This window comes from Pungitius pungitius, chromosome 2 (assembly GCF_949316345.1).
Source record: "Pungitius pungitius chromosome 2, fPunPun2.1, whole genome shotgun sequence".
NCBI lineage: Eukaryota > Metazoa > Chordata > Actinopteri > Perciformes > Gasterosteidae > Pungitius > Pungitius pungitius.
The window spans coordinates 5699378-5714205 of NC_084901.1; the positions used below are offsets into that span (position 1 = coordinate 5699378).

At 45.5% G+C, this 14828-nt stretch overlaps 62 non-coding genes across 62 annotated transcripts; all 62 read right to left on the reverse strand.

The window, feature by feature from the left end:
* Positions 1-7: 7 nt before the first annotated feature.
* trnae-cuc (transfer RNA glutamic acid (anticodon CUC)) lies at positions 8-79 on the reverse strand. The gene has a single exon. It is a non-coding gene; the product is annotated as a tRNA-Glu (tRNA).
* Positions 80-179: 100 nt separating this feature from the next.
* On the reverse strand, positions 180-251 carry trnae-cuc (transfer RNA glutamic acid (anticodon CUC)). Its single transcript has one exon. It is a non-coding gene; the product is annotated as a tRNA-Glu (tRNA).
* Positions 252-351: 100 nt separating this feature from the next.
* On the reverse strand, positions 352-423 carry trnae-uuc (transfer RNA glutamic acid (anticodon UUC)). The gene has a single exon. It is a non-coding gene; the product is annotated as a tRNA-Glu (tRNA).
* A 331-nt stretch (positions 424-754) lies between these two features.
* Positions 755-826, reverse strand: trnae-uuc (transfer RNA glutamic acid (anticodon UUC)). The gene has a single exon. It is a non-coding gene; the product is annotated as a tRNA-Glu (tRNA).
* A 214-nt stretch (positions 827-1040) lies between these two features.
* trnae-cuc (transfer RNA glutamic acid (anticodon CUC)) lies at positions 1041-1112 on the reverse strand. The gene has a single exon. It is a non-coding gene; the product is annotated as a tRNA-Glu (tRNA).
* Positions 1113-1212: 100 nt separating this feature from the next.
* Positions 1213-1284, reverse strand: trnae-cuc (transfer RNA glutamic acid (anticodon CUC)). The gene has a single exon. It is a non-coding gene; the product is annotated as a tRNA-Glu (tRNA).
* A 100-nt stretch (positions 1285-1384) lies between these two features.
* Positions 1385-1456, reverse strand: trnae-cuc (transfer RNA glutamic acid (anticodon CUC)). Its single transcript has one exon. It is a non-coding gene; the product is annotated as a tRNA-Glu (tRNA).
* A 100-nt stretch (positions 1457-1556) lies between these two features.
* Positions 1557-1628, reverse strand: trnae-uuc (transfer RNA glutamic acid (anticodon UUC)). The gene has a single exon. It is a non-coding gene; the product is annotated as a tRNA-Glu (tRNA).
* A 214-nt stretch (positions 1629-1842) lies between these two features.
* trnae-cuc (transfer RNA glutamic acid (anticodon CUC)) lies at positions 1843-1914 on the reverse strand. Its single transcript has one exon. It is a non-coding gene; the product is annotated as a tRNA-Glu (tRNA).
* Positions 1915-2014: 100 nt separating this feature from the next.
* Positions 2015-2086, reverse strand: trnae-cuc (transfer RNA glutamic acid (anticodon CUC)). The gene has a single exon. It is a non-coding gene; the product is annotated as a tRNA-Glu (tRNA).
* A 100-nt stretch (positions 2087-2186) lies between these two features.
* On the reverse strand, positions 2187-2258 carry trnae-cuc (transfer RNA glutamic acid (anticodon CUC)). Its single transcript has one exon. It is a non-coding gene; the product is annotated as a tRNA-Glu (tRNA).
* Positions 2259-2358: 100 nt separating this feature from the next.
* Positions 2359-2430, reverse strand: trnae-uuc (transfer RNA glutamic acid (anticodon UUC)). The gene has a single exon. It is a non-coding gene; the product is annotated as a tRNA-Glu (tRNA).
* A 331-nt stretch (positions 2431-2761) lies between these two features.
* On the reverse strand, positions 2762-2833 carry trnae-uuc (transfer RNA glutamic acid (anticodon UUC)). Its single transcript has one exon. It is a non-coding gene; the product is annotated as a tRNA-Glu (tRNA).
* A 214-nt stretch (positions 2834-3047) lies between these two features.
* Positions 3048-3119, reverse strand: trnae-cuc (transfer RNA glutamic acid (anticodon CUC)). The gene has a single exon. It is a non-coding gene; the product is annotated as a tRNA-Glu (tRNA).
* A 100-nt stretch (positions 3120-3219) lies between these two features.
* On the reverse strand, positions 3220-3291 carry trnae-cuc (transfer RNA glutamic acid (anticodon CUC)). The gene has a single exon. It is a non-coding gene; the product is annotated as a tRNA-Glu (tRNA).
* A 100-nt stretch (positions 3292-3391) lies between these two features.
* On the reverse strand, positions 3392-3463 carry trnae-cuc (transfer RNA glutamic acid (anticodon CUC)). Its single transcript has one exon. It is a non-coding gene; the product is annotated as a tRNA-Glu (tRNA).
* Positions 3464-3563: 100 nt separating this feature from the next.
* trnae-uuc (transfer RNA glutamic acid (anticodon UUC)) lies at positions 3564-3635 on the reverse strand. The gene has a single exon. It is a non-coding gene; the product is annotated as a tRNA-Glu (tRNA).
* A 331-nt stretch (positions 3636-3966) lies between these two features.
* trnae-uuc (transfer RNA glutamic acid (anticodon UUC)) lies at positions 3967-4038 on the reverse strand. Its single transcript has one exon. It is a non-coding gene; the product is annotated as a tRNA-Glu (tRNA).
* Positions 4039-4252: 214 nt separating this feature from the next.
* trnae-cuc (transfer RNA glutamic acid (anticodon CUC)) lies at positions 4253-4324 on the reverse strand. The gene has a single exon. It is a non-coding gene; the product is annotated as a tRNA-Glu (tRNA).
* Positions 4325-4424: 100 nt separating this feature from the next.
* trnae-cuc (transfer RNA glutamic acid (anticodon CUC)) lies at positions 4425-4496 on the reverse strand. Its single transcript has one exon. It is a non-coding gene; the product is annotated as a tRNA-Glu (tRNA).
* Positions 4497-4768: 272 nt separating this feature from the next.
* On the reverse strand, positions 4769-4840 carry trnae-uuc (transfer RNA glutamic acid (anticodon UUC)). Its single transcript has one exon. It is a non-coding gene; the product is annotated as a tRNA-Glu (tRNA).
* A 331-nt stretch (positions 4841-5171) lies between these two features.
* trnae-uuc (transfer RNA glutamic acid (anticodon UUC)) lies at positions 5172-5243 on the reverse strand. The gene has a single exon. It is a non-coding gene; the product is annotated as a tRNA-Glu (tRNA).
* A 214-nt stretch (positions 5244-5457) lies between these two features.
* trnae-cuc (transfer RNA glutamic acid (anticodon CUC)) lies at positions 5458-5529 on the reverse strand. The gene has a single exon. It is a non-coding gene; the product is annotated as a tRNA-Glu (tRNA).
* Positions 5530-5629: 100 nt separating this feature from the next.
* On the reverse strand, positions 5630-5701 carry trnae-cuc (transfer RNA glutamic acid (anticodon CUC)). The gene has a single exon. It is a non-coding gene; the product is annotated as a tRNA-Glu (tRNA).
* A 100-nt stretch (positions 5702-5801) lies between these two features.
* Positions 5802-5873, reverse strand: trnae-cuc (transfer RNA glutamic acid (anticodon CUC)). The gene has a single exon. It is a non-coding gene; the product is annotated as a tRNA-Glu (tRNA).
* Positions 5874-5973: 100 nt separating this feature from the next.
* On the reverse strand, positions 5974-6045 carry trnae-uuc (transfer RNA glutamic acid (anticodon UUC)). Its single transcript has one exon. It is a non-coding gene; the product is annotated as a tRNA-Glu (tRNA).
* A 214-nt stretch (positions 6046-6259) lies between these two features.
* trnae-cuc (transfer RNA glutamic acid (anticodon CUC)) lies at positions 6260-6331 on the reverse strand. Its single transcript has one exon. It is a non-coding gene; the product is annotated as a tRNA-Glu (tRNA).
* Positions 6332-6431: 100 nt separating this feature from the next.
* trnae-cuc (transfer RNA glutamic acid (anticodon CUC)) lies at positions 6432-6503 on the reverse strand. Its single transcript has one exon. It is a non-coding gene; the product is annotated as a tRNA-Glu (tRNA).
* A 100-nt stretch (positions 6504-6603) lies between these two features.
* Positions 6604-6675, reverse strand: trnae-uuc (transfer RNA glutamic acid (anticodon UUC)). Its single transcript has one exon. It is a non-coding gene; the product is annotated as a tRNA-Glu (tRNA).
* Positions 6676-7006: 331 nt separating this feature from the next.
* On the reverse strand, positions 7007-7078 carry trnae-uuc (transfer RNA glutamic acid (anticodon UUC)). Its single transcript has one exon. It is a non-coding gene; the product is annotated as a tRNA-Glu (tRNA).
* A 214-nt stretch (positions 7079-7292) lies between these two features.
* Positions 7293-7364, reverse strand: trnae-cuc (transfer RNA glutamic acid (anticodon CUC)). Its single transcript has one exon. It is a non-coding gene; the product is annotated as a tRNA-Glu (tRNA).
* A 100-nt stretch (positions 7365-7464) lies between these two features.
* Positions 7465-7536, reverse strand: trnae-cuc (transfer RNA glutamic acid (anticodon CUC)). Its single transcript has one exon. It is a non-coding gene; the product is annotated as a tRNA-Glu (tRNA).
* Positions 7537-7808: 272 nt separating this feature from the next.
* trnae-uuc (transfer RNA glutamic acid (anticodon UUC)) lies at positions 7809-7880 on the reverse strand. Its single transcript has one exon. It is a non-coding gene; the product is annotated as a tRNA-Glu (tRNA).
* A 331-nt stretch (positions 7881-8211) lies between these two features.
* trnae-uuc (transfer RNA glutamic acid (anticodon UUC)) lies at positions 8212-8283 on the reverse strand. The gene has a single exon. It is a non-coding gene; the product is annotated as a tRNA-Glu (tRNA).
* Positions 8284-8497: 214 nt separating this feature from the next.
* trnae-cuc (transfer RNA glutamic acid (anticodon CUC)) lies at positions 8498-8569 on the reverse strand. The gene has a single exon. It is a non-coding gene; the product is annotated as a tRNA-Glu (tRNA).
* Positions 8570-8669: 100 nt separating this feature from the next.
* trnae-cuc (transfer RNA glutamic acid (anticodon CUC)) lies at positions 8670-8741 on the reverse strand. Its single transcript has one exon. It is a non-coding gene; the product is annotated as a tRNA-Glu (tRNA).
* Positions 8742-8841: 100 nt separating this feature from the next.
* Positions 8842-8913, reverse strand: trnae-cuc (transfer RNA glutamic acid (anticodon CUC)). Its single transcript has one exon. It is a non-coding gene; the product is annotated as a tRNA-Glu (tRNA).
* Positions 8914-9013: 100 nt separating this feature from the next.
* trnae-uuc (transfer RNA glutamic acid (anticodon UUC)) lies at positions 9014-9085 on the reverse strand. Its single transcript has one exon. It is a non-coding gene; the product is annotated as a tRNA-Glu (tRNA).
* Positions 9086-9299: 214 nt separating this feature from the next.
* On the reverse strand, positions 9300-9371 carry trnae-cuc (transfer RNA glutamic acid (anticodon CUC)). The gene has a single exon. It is a non-coding gene; the product is annotated as a tRNA-Glu (tRNA).
* A 100-nt stretch (positions 9372-9471) lies between these two features.
* On the reverse strand, positions 9472-9543 carry trnae-cuc (transfer RNA glutamic acid (anticodon CUC)). The gene has a single exon. It is a non-coding gene; the product is annotated as a tRNA-Glu (tRNA).
* Positions 9544-9643: 100 nt separating this feature from the next.
* Positions 9644-9715, reverse strand: trnae-uuc (transfer RNA glutamic acid (anticodon UUC)). Its single transcript has one exon. It is a non-coding gene; the product is annotated as a tRNA-Glu (tRNA).
* A 331-nt stretch (positions 9716-10046) lies between these two features.
* Positions 10047-10118, reverse strand: trnae-uuc (transfer RNA glutamic acid (anticodon UUC)). The gene has a single exon. It is a non-coding gene; the product is annotated as a tRNA-Glu (tRNA).
* Positions 10119-10332: 214 nt separating this feature from the next.
* trnae-cuc (transfer RNA glutamic acid (anticodon CUC)) lies at positions 10333-10404 on the reverse strand. Its single transcript has one exon. It is a non-coding gene; the product is annotated as a tRNA-Glu (tRNA).
* Positions 10405-10504: 100 nt separating this feature from the next.
* Positions 10505-10576, reverse strand: trnae-cuc (transfer RNA glutamic acid (anticodon CUC)). The gene has a single exon. It is a non-coding gene; the product is annotated as a tRNA-Glu (tRNA).
* Positions 10577-10676: 100 nt separating this feature from the next.
* trnae-cuc (transfer RNA glutamic acid (anticodon CUC)) lies at positions 10677-10748 on the reverse strand. Its single transcript has one exon. It is a non-coding gene; the product is annotated as a tRNA-Glu (tRNA).
* Positions 10749-10848: 100 nt separating this feature from the next.
* trnae-uuc (transfer RNA glutamic acid (anticodon UUC)) lies at positions 10849-10920 on the reverse strand. Its single transcript has one exon. It is a non-coding gene; the product is annotated as a tRNA-Glu (tRNA).
* Positions 10921-11251: 331 nt separating this feature from the next.
* Positions 11252-11323, reverse strand: trnae-uuc (transfer RNA glutamic acid (anticodon UUC)). The gene has a single exon. It is a non-coding gene; the product is annotated as a tRNA-Glu (tRNA).
* A 214-nt stretch (positions 11324-11537) lies between these two features.
* trnae-cuc (transfer RNA glutamic acid (anticodon CUC)) lies at positions 11538-11609 on the reverse strand. Its single transcript has one exon. It is a non-coding gene; the product is annotated as a tRNA-Glu (tRNA).
* A 100-nt stretch (positions 11610-11709) lies between these two features.
* Positions 11710-11781, reverse strand: trnae-cuc (transfer RNA glutamic acid (anticodon CUC)). Its single transcript has one exon. It is a non-coding gene; the product is annotated as a tRNA-Glu (tRNA).
* Positions 11782-11881: 100 nt separating this feature from the next.
* Positions 11882-11953, reverse strand: trnae-cuc (transfer RNA glutamic acid (anticodon CUC)). The gene has a single exon. It is a non-coding gene; the product is annotated as a tRNA-Glu (tRNA).
* Positions 11954-12053: 100 nt separating this feature from the next.
* Positions 12054-12125, reverse strand: trnae-uuc (transfer RNA glutamic acid (anticodon UUC)). Its single transcript has one exon. It is a non-coding gene; the product is annotated as a tRNA-Glu (tRNA).
* Positions 12126-12339: 214 nt separating this feature from the next.
* Positions 12340-12411, reverse strand: trnae-cuc (transfer RNA glutamic acid (anticodon CUC)). Its single transcript has one exon. It is a non-coding gene; the product is annotated as a tRNA-Glu (tRNA).
* Positions 12412-12511: 100 nt separating this feature from the next.
* Positions 12512-12583, reverse strand: trnae-cuc (transfer RNA glutamic acid (anticodon CUC)). Its single transcript has one exon. It is a non-coding gene; the product is annotated as a tRNA-Glu (tRNA).
* A 100-nt stretch (positions 12584-12683) lies between these two features.
* trnae-uuc (transfer RNA glutamic acid (anticodon UUC)) lies at positions 12684-12755 on the reverse strand. The gene has a single exon. It is a non-coding gene; the product is annotated as a tRNA-Glu (tRNA).
* Positions 12756-13086: 331 nt separating this feature from the next.
* Positions 13087-13158, reverse strand: trnae-uuc (transfer RNA glutamic acid (anticodon UUC)). Its single transcript has one exon. It is a non-coding gene; the product is annotated as a tRNA-Glu (tRNA).
* Positions 13159-13372: 214 nt separating this feature from the next.
* Positions 13373-13444, reverse strand: trnae-cuc (transfer RNA glutamic acid (anticodon CUC)). Its single transcript has one exon. It is a non-coding gene; the product is annotated as a tRNA-Glu (tRNA).
* Positions 13445-13544: 100 nt separating this feature from the next.
* On the reverse strand, positions 13545-13616 carry trnae-cuc (transfer RNA glutamic acid (anticodon CUC)). The gene has a single exon. It is a non-coding gene; the product is annotated as a tRNA-Glu (tRNA).
* Positions 13617-13716: 100 nt separating this feature from the next.
* Positions 13717-13788, reverse strand: trnae-cuc (transfer RNA glutamic acid (anticodon CUC)). Its single transcript has one exon. It is a non-coding gene; the product is annotated as a tRNA-Glu (tRNA).
* A 100-nt stretch (positions 13789-13888) lies between these two features.
* On the reverse strand, positions 13889-13960 carry trnae-uuc (transfer RNA glutamic acid (anticodon UUC)). Its single transcript has one exon. It is a non-coding gene; the product is annotated as a tRNA-Glu (tRNA).
* A 214-nt stretch (positions 13961-14174) lies between these two features.
* trnae-cuc (transfer RNA glutamic acid (anticodon CUC)) lies at positions 14175-14246 on the reverse strand. The gene has a single exon. It is a non-coding gene; the product is annotated as a tRNA-Glu (tRNA).
* Positions 14247-14346: 100 nt separating this feature from the next.
* On the reverse strand, positions 14347-14418 carry trnae-uuc (transfer RNA glutamic acid (anticodon UUC)). Its single transcript has one exon. It is a non-coding gene; the product is annotated as a tRNA-Glu (tRNA).
* A 331-nt stretch (positions 14419-14749) lies between these two features.
* On the reverse strand, positions 14750-14821 carry trnae-uuc (transfer RNA glutamic acid (anticodon UUC)). The gene has a single exon. It is a non-coding gene; the product is annotated as a tRNA-Glu (tRNA).
* Between the last annotated feature and the right edge of the window lie 7 nt (positions 14822-14828).

Sequence of the window (14828 nt, forward strand, 5' to 3'; positions counted from 1 at the left end):
AAGCCAATTCCCTGACCGGGAATCGAACCCGGGCCGCGGCGGTGAGAGCGCCGAATCCTAGCCACTAGACCATCAGGGACACAGTTGTGCATATTATGTCCTCCAATCAGATCGAAAACATTCAGCACATCGAATAATAGGCTTAAATTAAAACATCAAGTCAGAACTTTAAAAGCCAATTCCCTGACCGGGAATCGAACCCGGGCCGCGGCGGTGAGAGCGCCGAATCCTAGCCACTAGACCATCAGGGACACAGTTGTGCATATTATGTCCTCCAATCAGATCGAAAACATTCAGCACATCGAATAATTGGCGTAAATAAAAACATCAAGCCAGAACTTTAAATGACATTTCCCTGACCGGGAATCGAACCCGGGCCGCGGCGGTGAAAGCGCCGAATCCTAGCCACTAGACCACCAGGGACACATTCATGCTAATTAAGTCGTAATATCGGATCGAAAATATTCAGGACATGGAAAATATTGCTTGAATGAAAAGGCTAAACCAGGTTTCCCTGTCTACTAAGAGCATCAAACAATAACTACTTAACAGTGGGGGACAAGTTGATGCACATCACATCATTGAAATGTTGCAACGGACAACACAAGCATCAACTAAGGGTAACTTCAAATGCCATTTCCCTGACCGGGAATCGAACCTGGGCCGCATTATGTCCTCCAATCAGATCGAAAACATTCAGCACATCGAATAATTGGCGTAAATAAAAACATCAAGCCAGAACTTTAAATGACATTTCCCTGACCGGGAATCGAAGCCGGGCCGCGGCGGTGAAAGCGCCGAATCCTAGCCACTAGACCACCAGGGACACATTCATGCTAATTAAGTCGTAATATCGGATCGAAAATATTCAGGACATGGAAAATATTGCTTGAATGAAAAGGCTAAACCAGGTTTCCCTGTCTACTAAGAGCATCAAACAATAACTACTTAACAGTGGGGGACAAGTTGATGCACATTACATCATTGAAATGTTGCAACGGACAACACAAGCATCAACTAAGGGTAACTTCAAATGCCATTTCCCTGACCGGGAATCGAACCCGGGCCGCGGCGGTGAGAGCGCCGAATCCTAGCCACTAGACCATCAGGGACACAGTTGTGTATATTATGTCCTCCAATCAGATCGAAAACATTCAGCACATCGAATAATTGGCTTAAATTAAAACATCAAGTCAGAACTTTAAAAGCCAATTCCCTGACCGGGAATCGAACCCGGGCCGCGGCGGTGAGAGCGCCGAATCCTAGCCACTAGACCATCAGGGACACAGTTGTGCATATTATGTCCTCCAATCAGATCGAAAACATTCAGCACATCGAATAATAGGCTTAAATTAAAACATCAAGTCAGAACTTTAAAAGCCAATTCCCTGACCGGGAATCGAACCCGGGCCGCGGCGGTGAGAGCGCCGAATCCTAGCCACTAGACCATCAGGGACACAGTTGTGCATATTATGTCCTCCAATCAGATCGAAAACATTCAGGACATTGAATAATTGGCGTAAATAAAAACATCAAGCCAGAACTTTAAATGACATTTCCCTGACCGGGAATCGAACCCGGGCCGCGGCGGTGAAAGCGCCGAATCCTAGCCACTAGACCACCAGGGACACATTCATGCTAATTAAGTCGTAATATCGGATCGAAAATATTCAGGACATGGAAAATATTGCTTGAATGAAAAGGCTAAACCAGGTTTCCCTGTCTACTAAGAGCATCAAACAATAACTACTTAACAGTGGGGGACAAGTTGATGCACATCACATCATTGAAATGTTGCAACGGACAACACAAGCATCAACTAAGGGTAACTTCAAATGCCATTTCCCTGACCGGGAATCGAACCCGGGCCGCGGCGGTGAGAGCGCCGAATCCTAGCCACTAGACCATCAGGGACACAGTTGTGTATATTATGTCCTCCAATCAGATCGAAAACATTCAGCACATCGAATAATTGGCTTAAATTAAAACATCAAGTCAGAACTTTAAAAGCCAATTCCCTGACCGGGAATCGAACCCGGGCCGCGGCGGTGAGAGCGCCGAATCCTAGCCACTAGACCATCAGGGACACAGTTGTGCATATTATGTCCTCCAATCAGATCGAAAACATTCAGCACATCGAATAATAGGCTTAAATTAAAACATCAAGTCAGAACTTTAAAAGCCAATTCCCTGACCGGGAATCGAACCCGGGCCGCGGCGGTGAGAGCGCCGAATCCTAGCCACTAGACCATCAGGGACACAGTTGTGCATATTATGTCCTCCAATCAGATCGAAAACATTCAGCACATCGAATAATTGGCGTAAATAAAAACATCAAGCCAGAACTTTAAATGACATTTCCCTGACCGGGAATCGAACCCGGGCCGCGGCGGTGAAAGCGCCGAATCCTAGCCACTAGACCACCAGGGACACATTCATGCTAATTAAGTCGTAATATCGGATCGAAAATATTCAGGACATGGAAAATATTGCTTGAATGAAAAGGCTAAACCAGGTTTCCCTGTCTACTAAGAGCATCAAACAATAACTACTTAACAGTGGGGGACAAGTTGATGCACATCACATCATTGAAATGTTGCAACGGACAACACAAGCATCAACTAAGGGTAACTTCAAATGCCATTTCCCTTACCGGGAATCGAACCTGGGCCGCATTATGTCCTCCAATCAGATCGAAAACATTCAGCACATCGAAAAATTGGCGTAAATAAAAACATCAAGCCAGAACTTTAAATGACATTTCCCTGACCGGGAATCGAACCCGGGCCGCGGCGGTGAAAGCGCCGAATCCTAGCCACTAGACCACCAGGGACACATTCATGCTAATTAAGTCGTAATATCGGATCGAAAATATTCAGGACATGGAAAATATTACTTGAATGAAAAGGTTAAACCAGGTTTCCCTGTCTACTAAGAGCATCAAACAATAACTACTTAACAGTGGGGGACAAGTTGATGCACATCACATCATTGAAATGTTGCAACTGACAACACAAGCATAAACTAAGGGTAACTTCAAATGCCATTTCCCTGACCGGGAATCGAACCCGGGCCGCGGCGGTGAGAGCGCCGAATCCTAGCCACTAGACCATCAGGGACACAGTTGTGCATATTATGTCCTCCAATCAGATCGAAAACATTCAGCACATCGAATAATAGGCTTAAATTAAAACATCAAGTCAGAACTTTAAAAGGCAATTCCCTGACCGGGAATCGAACCCGGGCCGCGGCGGTGAGAGCGCCGAATCCTAGCCACTAGACCATCAGGGACACAGTTGTGCATATTATGTCCTCCAATCAGATCGAAAACATTCAGCACATCGAATAATAGGCTTAAATTAAAACATCAAGTCAGAACTTTAAAAGCCAATTCCCTGACCGGGAATCGAACCCGGGCCGCGGCGGTGAGAGCGCCGAATCCTAGCCACTAGACCATCAGGGACACAGTTGTGCATATTATGTCCTCCAATCAGATCGAAAACATTCAGCACATCGAATAATTGGCGTAAATAAAAACATCAAGCCAGAACTTTAAATGACATTTCCCTGACCGGGAATCGAACCCGGGCCGCGGCGGTGAAAGCGCCGAATCCTAGCCACTAGACCACCAGGGACACATTCATGCTAATTAAGTCGTAATATCGGATCGAAAATATTCAGGACATGGAAAATATTGCTTGAATGAAAAGGCTAAACCAGGTTTCCCTGTCTACTAAGAGCATCAAACAATAACTACTTAACAGTGGGGGACAAGTTGATGCACATCACATCATTGAAATGTTGCAACGGACAACACAAGCATCAACTAAGGGTAACTTCAAATGCCATTTCCCTGACCGGGAATCGAACCTGGGCCGCATTATGTCCTCCAATCAGATCGAAAACATTCAGCACATCGAAAAATTGGCGTAAATAAAAACATCAAGCCAGAACTTTAAATGACATTTCCCTGACCGGGAATCGAACCCGGGCCGCGGCGGTGAAAGCGCCGAATCCTAGCCACTAGACCACCAGGGACACATTCATGCTAATTAAGTCGTAATATCGGATCGAAAATATTCAGGACATGGAAAATATTACTTGAATGAAAAGGCTAAACCAGGTTTCCCTGTCTACTAAGAGCATCAAACAATAACTACTTAACAGTGGGGGACAAGTTGATGCACATCACATCATTGAAATGTTGCAACTGACAACACAAGCATAAACTAAGGGAAACTTCAAATGCCATTTCCCTGACCGGGAATCGAACCCGGGCCGCGGCGGTGAGAGCGCCGAATCCTAGCCACTAGACCATCAGGGACACAGTTGTGCATATTATGTCCTCCAATCAGATCGAAAACATTCAGCACATCGAATAATAGGCTTAAATTAAAACATCAAGTCAGAACTTTAAAAGGCAATTCCCTGACCGGGAATCGAACCCGGGCCGCGGCGGTGAGAGCGCCGAATCCTAGCCACTAGACCATCAGGGACACAGTTGTGCATATTATGTCCTCCAATCAGATCGAAAACATTCAGCACATCGAATAATAGGCTTAAATTAAAACATCAAGTCAGAACTTTAAAAGCCAATTCCCTGACCGGGAATCAAACCCGGGCCGCGGCGGTGAGAGCGCCGAATCCTAGCCACTAGACCATCAGGGACACAGTTGTGCATATTATGTCCTCCAATCAGATCGAAAACATTCAGCACATCGAATAATTGGCGTAAATAAAAACATCAAGCCAGAACTTTAAATGACATTTCTCTGACCGGGAATCGAACCCGGGCCGCGGCGGTGAAAGCGCCGAATCCTAGCCACTAGACCACCAGGGACACATTCATGCTAATTAAGTCGTAATATCGGATCGAAAATATTCAGGACATGGAAAATATTGCTTGAATGAAAAGGCTAAACCAGGTTTCCCTGTCTACTAAGAGCATCAAACAATAACTACTTAACAGTGGGGGACAAGTTGATGCACATCACATCATTGAAATGTTGCAACGGACAACACAAGCATCAACTAAGGGTAACTTCAAATGCCATTTCCCTGACCGGGAATCGAACCTGGGCCGCATTATGTCCTCCAATCAGATCGAAAACATTCAGCACATCGAATAATTGGCGTAAATAAAAACATCAAGCCAGAACTTTAAATGACATTTCCCTGACCGGGAATCGAACCCGGGCCGCGGCGGTGAAAGCGCCGAATCCTAGCCACTAGACCACCAGGGACACATTAATGCTAATTAAGTCGTAATATCGGATCGAAAATATTCAGGACATGGAAAATATTGCTTGAATGAAAAGGCTAAACCAGGTTTCCCTGTCTACTAAGAGCATCAAACAATAACTACTTAACAGTGGGGGACAAGTTGATGCACATCACATCATTGAAATGTTGCAACGGACAACACAAGCATCAACTAAGGGTAACTTCAAATGCCATTTCCCTGACCGGGAATCGAACCCGGGCCGCGGCGGTGAGAGCGCCGAATCCTAGCCACTAGACCATCAGGGACACAGTTGTGTATATTATGTCCTCCAATCAGATCGAAAACATTCAGCACATCGAATAATTGGCTTAAATTAAAACATCAAGTCAGAACTTTAAAAGCCAATTCCCTGACCGGGAATCGAACCCGGGCCGCGGCGGTGAGAGCGCCGAATCCTAGCCACTAGACCATCAGGGACACAGTTGTGCATATTATGTCCTCCAATCAGATCGAAAACATTCAGCACATCGAATAATAGGCTTAAATTAAAACATCAAGTCAGAACTTTAAAAGCCAATTCCCTGACCGGGAATCGAACCCGGGCCGCGGCGGTGAGAGCGCCGAATCCTAGCCACTAGACCATCAGGGACACAGTTGTGCATATTATGTCCTCCAATCAGATCGAAAACATTCAGGACATTGAATAATTGGCGTAAATAAAAACATCAAGCCAGAACTTTAAATGACATTTCCCTGACCGGGAATCGAACCCGGGCCGCGGCGGTGAAAGCGCCGAATCCTAGCCACTAGACCACCAGGGACACATTCATGCTAATTAAGTCGTAATATCGGATCGAAAATATTCAGGACATGGAAAATATTACTTGAATGAAAAGGCTAAACCAGGTTTCCCTGTCTACTAAGAGCATCAAACAATAACTACTTAACAGTGGGGGACAAGTTGATGCACATCACATCATTGAAATGTTGCAACTGACAACACAAGCATAAACTAAGGGTAACTTCAAATGCCATTTCCCTGACCGGGAATCGAACCCGGGCCGCGGCGGTGAGAGCGCCGAATCCTAGCCACTAGACCATCAGGGACACAGTTGTGCATATTATGTCCTCCAATCAGATCGAAAACATTCAGCACATCGAATAATAGGCTTAAATTAAAACATCAAGTCAGAACTTTAAAAGCCAATTCCCTGACCGGGAATCGAACCCGGGCCGCGGCGGTGAGAGCGCCGAATCCTAGCCACTAGACCATCAGGGACACAGTTGTGCATATTATGTCCTCCAATCAGATCGAAAACATTCAGCACATCGAATAATTGGCGTAAATAAAAACATCAAGCCAGAACTTTAAATGACATTTCCCTGACCGGGAATCGAACCCGGGCCGCGGCGGTGAAAGCGCCGAATCCTAGCCACTAGACCACCAGGGACACATTCATGCTAATTAAGTCGTAATATCGGATCGAAAATATTCAGGACATGGAAAATATTGCTTGAATGAAAAGGCTAAACCAGGTTTCCCTGTCTACTAAGAGCATCAAACAATAACTACTTAACAGTGGGGGACAAGTTGATGCACATCACATCATTGAAATGTTGCAATGGACAACACAAGCATCAACTAAGGGTAACTTCAAATGCCATTTCCCTGACCGGGAATCGAACCTGGGCCGCATTATGTCCTCCAATCAGATCGAAAACATTCAGCACATCGAAAAATTGGCGTAAATAAAAACATCAAGCCAGAACTTTAAATGACATTTCCCTGACCGGGAATCGAACCCGGGCCGCGGCGGTGAAAGCGCCGAATCCTAGCCACTAGACCACCAGGGACACATTCATGCTAATTAAGTCGTAATATCGGATCGAAAATATTCAGGACATGGAAAATATTACTTGAATGAAAAGGCTAAACCAGGTTTCCCTGTCTACTAAGAGCATCAAACAATAACTACTTAACAGTGGGGGACAAGTTGATGCACATCACATCATTGAAATGTTGCAACTGACAACACAAGCATAAACTAAGGGAAACTTCAAATGCCATTTCCCTGACCGGGAATCGAACCCGGGCCGCGGCGGTGAGAGCGCCGAATCCTAGCCACTAGACCATCAGGGACACAGTTGTGCATATTATGTCCTCCAATCAGATCGAAAACATTCAGCACATCGAATAATAGGCTTAAATTAAAACATCAAGTCAGAACTTTAAAAGGCAATTCCCTGACCGGGAATCGAACCCGGGCCGCGGCGGTGAGAGCGCCGAATCCTAGCCACTAGACCATCAGGGACACAGTTGTGCATATTATGTCCTCCAATCAGATCGAAAACATTCAGCACATCGAATAATAGGCTTAAATTAAAACATCAAGTCAGAACTTTAAAAGCCAATTCCCTGACCGGGAATCAAACCCGGGCCGCGGCGGTGAGAGCGCCGAATCCTAGCCACTAGACCATCAGGGACACAGTTGTGCATATTATGTCCTCCAATCAGATCGAAAACATTCAGCACATCGAATAATTGGCGTAAATAAAAACATCAAGCCAGAACTTTAAATGACATTTCCCTGACCGGGAATCGAACCCGGGCCGCGGCGGTGAAAGCGCCGAATCCTAGCCACTAGACCACCAGGGACACATTCATGCTAATTAAGTCGTAATATCGGATCGAAAATATTCAGGACATGGAAAATATTGCTTGAATGAAAAGGCTAAACCAGGTTTCCCTGTCTACTAAGAGCATCAAACAATAACTACTTAACAGTGGGGGACAAGTTGATGCACATCACATCATTGAAATGTTGCAACGGACAACACAAGCATCAACTAAGGGTAACTTCAAATGCCATTTCCCTGACCGGGAATCGAACCTGGGCCGCATTATGTCCTCCAATCAGATCGAAAACATTCAGCACATCGAATAATTGGCGTAAATAAAAACATCAAGCCAGAACTTTAAATGACATTTCCCTGACCGGGAATCGAACCCGGGCCGCGGCGGTGAAAGCGCCGAATCCTAGCCACTAGACCACCAGGGACACATTAATGCTAATTAAGTCGTAATATCGGATCGAAAATATTCAGGACATGGAAAATATTGCTTGAATGAAAAGGCTAAACCAGGTTTCCCTGTCTACTAAGAGCATCAAACAATAACTACTTAACAGTGGGGGACAAGTTGATGCACATCACATCATTGAAATGTTGCAACGGACAACACAAGCATCAACTAAGGGTAACTTCAAATGCCATTTCCCTGACCGGGAATCGAACCCGGGCCGCGGCGGTGAGAGCGCCGAATCCTAGCCACTAGACCATCAGGGACACAGTTGTGTATATTATGTCCTCCAATCAGATCGAAAACATTCAGCACATCGAATAATTGGCTTAAATTAAAACATCAAGTCAGAACTTTAAAAGCCAATTCCCTGACCGGGAATCGAACCCGGGCCGCGGCGGTGAGAGCGCCGAATCCTAGCCACTAGACCATCAGGGACACAGTTGTGCATATTATGTCCTCCAATCAGATCGAAAACATTCAGCACATCGAATAATAGGCTTAAATTAAAACATCAAGTCAGAACTTTAAAAGCCAATTCCCTGACCGGGAATCGAACCCGGGCCGCGGCGGTGAGAGCGCCGAATCCTAGCCACTAGACCATCAGGGACACAGTTGTGCATATTATGTCCTCCAATCAGATCGAAAACATTCAGGACATTGAATAATTGGCGTAAATAAAAACATCAAGCCAGAACTTTAAATGACATTTCCCTGACCGGGAATCGAACCCGGGCCGCGGCGGTGAAAGCGCCGAATCCTAGCCACTAGACCACCAGGGACACATTCATGCTAATTAAGTCGTAATATCGGATCGAAAATATTCAGGACATGGAAAATATTACTTGAATGAAAAGGCTAAACCAGGTTTCCCTGTCTACTAAGAGCATCAAACAATAACTACTTAACAGTGGGGGACAAGTTGATGCACATCACATCATTGAAATGTTGCAACTGACAACACAAGCATAAACTAAGGGTAACTTCAAATGCCATTTCCCTGACCGGGAATCGAACCCGGGCCGCGGCGGTGAGAGCGCCGAATCCTAGCCACTAGACCATCAGGGACACAGTTGTGCATATTATGTCCTCCAATCAGATCGAAAACATTCAGCACATCGAATAATAGGCTTAAATTAAAACATCAAGTCAGAACTTTAAAAGCCAATTCCCTGACCGGGAATCGAACCCGGGCCGCGGCGGTGAGAGCGCCGAATCCTAGCCACTAGACCATCAGGGACACAGTTGTGCATATTATGTCCTCCAATCAGATCGAAAACATTCAGCACATCGAATAATTGGCGTAAATAAAAACATCAAGCCAGAACTTTAAATGACATTTCCCTGACCGGGAATCGAACCCGGGCCGCGGCGGTGAAAGCGCCGAATCCTAGCCACTAGACCACCAGGGACACATTCATGCTAATTAAGTCGTAATATCGGATCGAAAATATTCAGGACATGGAAAATATTGCTTGAATGAAAAGGCTAAACCAGGTTTCCCTGTCTACTAAGAGCATCAAACAATAACTACTTAACAGTGGGGGACAAGTTGATGCACATCACATCATTGAAATGTTGCAACGGACAACACAAGCATCAACTAAGGGTAACTTCAAATGCCATTTCCCTGACCGGGAATCGAACCTGGGCCGCATTATGTCCTCCAATCAGATCGAAAACATTCAGCACATCGAAAAATTGGCGTAAATAAAAACATCAAGCCAGAACTTTAAATGACATTTCCCTGACCGGGAATCGAACCCGGGCCGCGGCGGTGAAAGCGCCGAATCCTAGCCACTAGACCACCAGGGACACATTCATGCTAATTAAGTCGTAATATCGGATCGAAAATATTCAGGACATGGAAAATATTACTTGAATGAAAAGGCTAAACCAGGTTTCCCTGTCTACTAAGAGCATCAAACAATAACTACTTAACAGTGGGGGACAAGTTGATGCACATCACATCATTGAAATGTTGCAACTGACAACACAAGCATAAACTAAGGGAAACTTCAAATGCCATTTCCCTGACCGGGAATCGAACCCGGGCCGCGGCGGTGAGAGCGCCGAATCCTAGCCACTAGACCATCAGGGACACAGTTGTGCATATTATGTCCTCCAATCAGATCGAAAACATTCAGCACATCGAATAATAGGCTTAAATTAAAACATCAAGTCAGAACTTTAAAAGGCAATTCCCTGACCGGGAATCGAACCCGGGCCGCGGCGGTGAGAGCGCCGAATCCTAGCCACTAGACCATCAGGGACACAGTTGTGCATATTATGTCCTCCAATCAGATCGAAAACATTCAGCACATCGAATAATAGGCTTAAATTAAAACATCAAGTCAGAACTTTAAAAGCCAATTCCCTGACCGGGAATCGAACCCGGGCCGCGGCGGTGAGAGCGCCGAATCCTAGCCACTAGACCATCAGGGACACAGTTGTGCATATTATGTCCTCCAATCAGATCGAAAACATTCAGCACATCGAATAATTGGCGTAAATAAAAACATCAAGCCAGAACTTTAAATGACATTTCCCTGACCGGGAATCGAACCCGGGCCGCGGCGGTGAAAGCGCCGAATCCTAGCCACTAGACCACCAGGGACACATTCATGCTAATTAAGTCGTAATATCGGATCGAAAATATTCAGGACATGGAAAATATTGCTTGAATGAAAAGGCTAAACCAGGTTTCCCTGTCTACTAAGAGCATCAAACAATAACTACTTAACAGTGGGGGACAAGTTGATGCACATCACATCATTGAAATGTTGCAACGGACAACACAAGCATCAACTAAGGGTAACTTCAAATGCCATTTCCCTGACCGGGAATCGAACCTGGGCCGCATTATGTCCTCCAATCAGATCGAAAACATTCAGCACATCGAATAATTGGCGTAAATAAAAACATCAAGCCAGAACTTTAAATGACATTTCCCTGACCGGGAATCGAACCCGGGCCGCGGCGGTGAAAGCGCCGAATCCTAGCCACTAGACCACCAGGGACACATTAATGCTAATTAAGTCGTAATATCGGATCAAAAATATTCAGGACATGGAAAATATTGCTTGAATGAAAAGGCTAAACCAGGTTTCCCTGTCTACTAAGAGCATCAAACAATAACTACTTAACAGTGGGGGACAAGTTGATGCACATCACATCATTGAAATGTTGCAACGGACAACACAAGCATCAACTAAGGGTAACTTCAAATGCCATTTCCCTGACCGGGAATCGAACCCGGGCCGCGGCGGTGAGAGCGCCGAATCCTAGCCACTAGACCATCAGGGACACAGTTGTGTATATTATGTCCTCCAATCAGATCGAAAACATTCAGCACATCGAATAATTGGCTTAAATTAAAACATCAAGTCAGAACTTTAAAAGCCAATTCCCTGACCGGGAATCGAACCCGGGCCGCGGCGGTGAGAGCGCCGAATCCTAGCCACTAGACCATCAGGGACACAGTTGTGCATATTATGTCCTCCAATCAGATCGAAAACATTCAGCACATCGAATAATAGGCTTAAATTAAAACATCAAGTCAGAACTTTAAAAGCCAATTCCCTGACCGGGAATCGAACCCGGGCCGCGGCGGTGAGAGCGCCGAATCCTAGCCACTAGACCATCAGGGACACAGTTGTGCATATTATGTCCTCCAATCAGATCGAAAACATTCAGGACATTGAATAATTGGCGTAAATAAAAACATCAAGCCAGAACTTTAAATGACATTTCCCTGACCGGGAATCGAACCCGGGCCGCGGCGGTGAAAGCGCCGAATCCTAGCCACTAGACCACCAGGGACACATTCATGCTAATTAAGTCGTAATATCGGATCGAAAATATTCAGGACATGGAAAATATTACTTGAATGAAAAGGCTAAACCAGGTTTCCCTGTCTACTAAGAGCATCAAACAATAACTACTTAACAGTGGGGGACAAGTTGATGCACATCACATCATTGAAATGTTGCAACTGACAACACAAGCATAAACTAAGGGTAACTTCAAATGCCATTTCCCTGACCGGGAATCGAACCCGGGCCGCGGCGGTGAGAGCGCCGAATCCTAGCCACTAGACCATCAGGGACACAGTTGTGCATATTATGTCCTCCAATCAGATCGAAAACATTCAGCACATCGAATAATAGGCTTAAATTAAAACATCAAGTCAGAACTTTAAAAGCCAATTCCCTGACCGGGAATCGAACCCGGGCCGCGGCGGTGAGAGCGCCGAATCCTAGCCACTAGACCATCAGGGACACAGTTGTGCATATTATGTCCTCCAATCAGATCGAAAACATTCAGCACATCGAATAATTGGCTTAAATTAAAACATCAAGTCAGAACTTTAAAAGCCAATTCCCTGACCGGGAATCGAACCCGGGCCGCGGCGGTGAAAGCGCCGAATCCTAGCCACTAGACCACCAGGGACACATTCATGCTAATTAAGTCGTAATATCGGATCGAAAATATTCAGGACATGGAAAATATTGCTTGAATGAAAAGGCTAAACCAGGTTTCCCTGTCTACTAAGAGCATCAAACAATAACTACTTAACAGTGGGGGACAAGTTGATGCACATCACATCATTGAAATGTTGCAACGGACAACACAAGCATCAACTAAGGGTAACTTCAAATGCCATTTCCCTGACCGGGAATCGAACCTGGGCCGCATTATGTCCTCCAATCAGATCGAAAACATTCAGCACATCGAATAATTGGCGTAAATAAAAACATCAAGCCAGAACTTTAAATGACATTTCCCTGACCGGGAATCGAACCCGGGCCGCGGCGGTGAAAGCGCCGAATCCTAGCCACTAGACCACCAGGGACACATTAATGCTAATTAAGTCGTAATATCGGATCGAAAATATTCAGGACATGGAAAATATTGCTTGAATGAAAAGGCTAAACCAGGTTTCCCTGTCTACTAAGAGCATCAAACAATAACTACTTAACAGTGGGGGACAAGTTGATGCACATCACATCATTGAAATGTTGCAACGGACAACACAAGCATCAACTAAGGGTAACTTCAAATGCCATTTCCCTGACCGGGAATCGAACCCGGGCCGCGGCGGTGAGAGCGCCGAATCCTAGCCACTAGACCATCAGGGACACAGTTGTGTATATTATGTCCTCCAATCAGATCGAAAACATTCAGCACATCGAATAATTGGCTTAAATTAAAACATCAAGTCAGAACTTTAAAAGCCAATTCCCTGACCGGGAATCGAACCCGGGCCGCGGCGGTGAGAGCGCCGAATCCTAGCCACTAGACCATCAGGGACACAGTTGTGCATATTATGTCCTCCAATCAGATCGAAAACATTCAGCACATCGAATAATAGGCTTAAATTAAAACATCAAGTCAGAACTTTAAAAGCCAATTCCCTGACCGGGAATCGAACCCGGGCCGCGGCGGTGAGAGCGCCGAATCCTAGCCACTAGACCATCAGGGACACAGTTGTGCATATTATGTCCTCCAATCAGATCGAAAACATTCAGGACATTGAATAATTGGCGTAAATAAAAACATCAAGCCAGAACTTTAAATGACATTTCCCTGACCGGGAATCGAACCCGGGCCGCGGCGGTGAAAGCGCCGAATCCTAGCCACTAGACCACCAGGGACACATTCATGCTAATTAAGTCGTAATATCGGATCGAAAATATTCAGGACATGGAAAATATTGCTTGAATGAAAAGGCTAAACCAGGTTTCCCTGTCTACTAAGAGCATCAAACAATAACTACTTAACAGTGGGGGACAAGTTGATGCACATCACATCATTGAAATGTTGCAACGGACAACACAAGCATCAACTAAGGGTAACTTCAAATGCCATTTCCCTGACCGGGAATCGAACCCGGGCCGCGGCGGTGAGAGCGCCGAATCCTAGCCACTAGACCATCAGGGACACAGTTGTGCATATTATGTCCTCCAATCAGATCGAAAACATTCAGCACATCGAATAATTGGCGTAAATAAAAACATCAAGCCAGAACTTTAAATGACATTTCCCTGACCGGGAATCGAACCCGGGCCGCGGCGGTGAAAGCGCCGAATCCTAGCCACTAGACCACCAGGGACACATTCATGCTAATTAAGTCGTAATATCGGATCGAAAATATTCAGGACATGGAAAATATTGCTTGAATGAAAAGGCTAAACCAGGTTTCCCTGTCTACTAAGAGCATCAAACAATAACTACTTAACAGTGGGGGACAAGTTGATGCACATCACATCATTGAAATGTTGCAATGGACAACACAAGCATCAACTAAGGGTAACTTCAAATGCCATTTCCCTGACCGGGAATCGAACCTGGGCCGCATTATGTCCTCCAATCAGATCGAAAACATTCAGCACATCGAAAAATTGGCGTAAATAAAAACATCAAGCCAGAACTTTAAATGACATTTCCCTGACCGGGAATCGAACCCGGGCCGCGGCGGTGAAAGCGCCGAATCCTAGCCACTAGACCACCAGGGACACATTC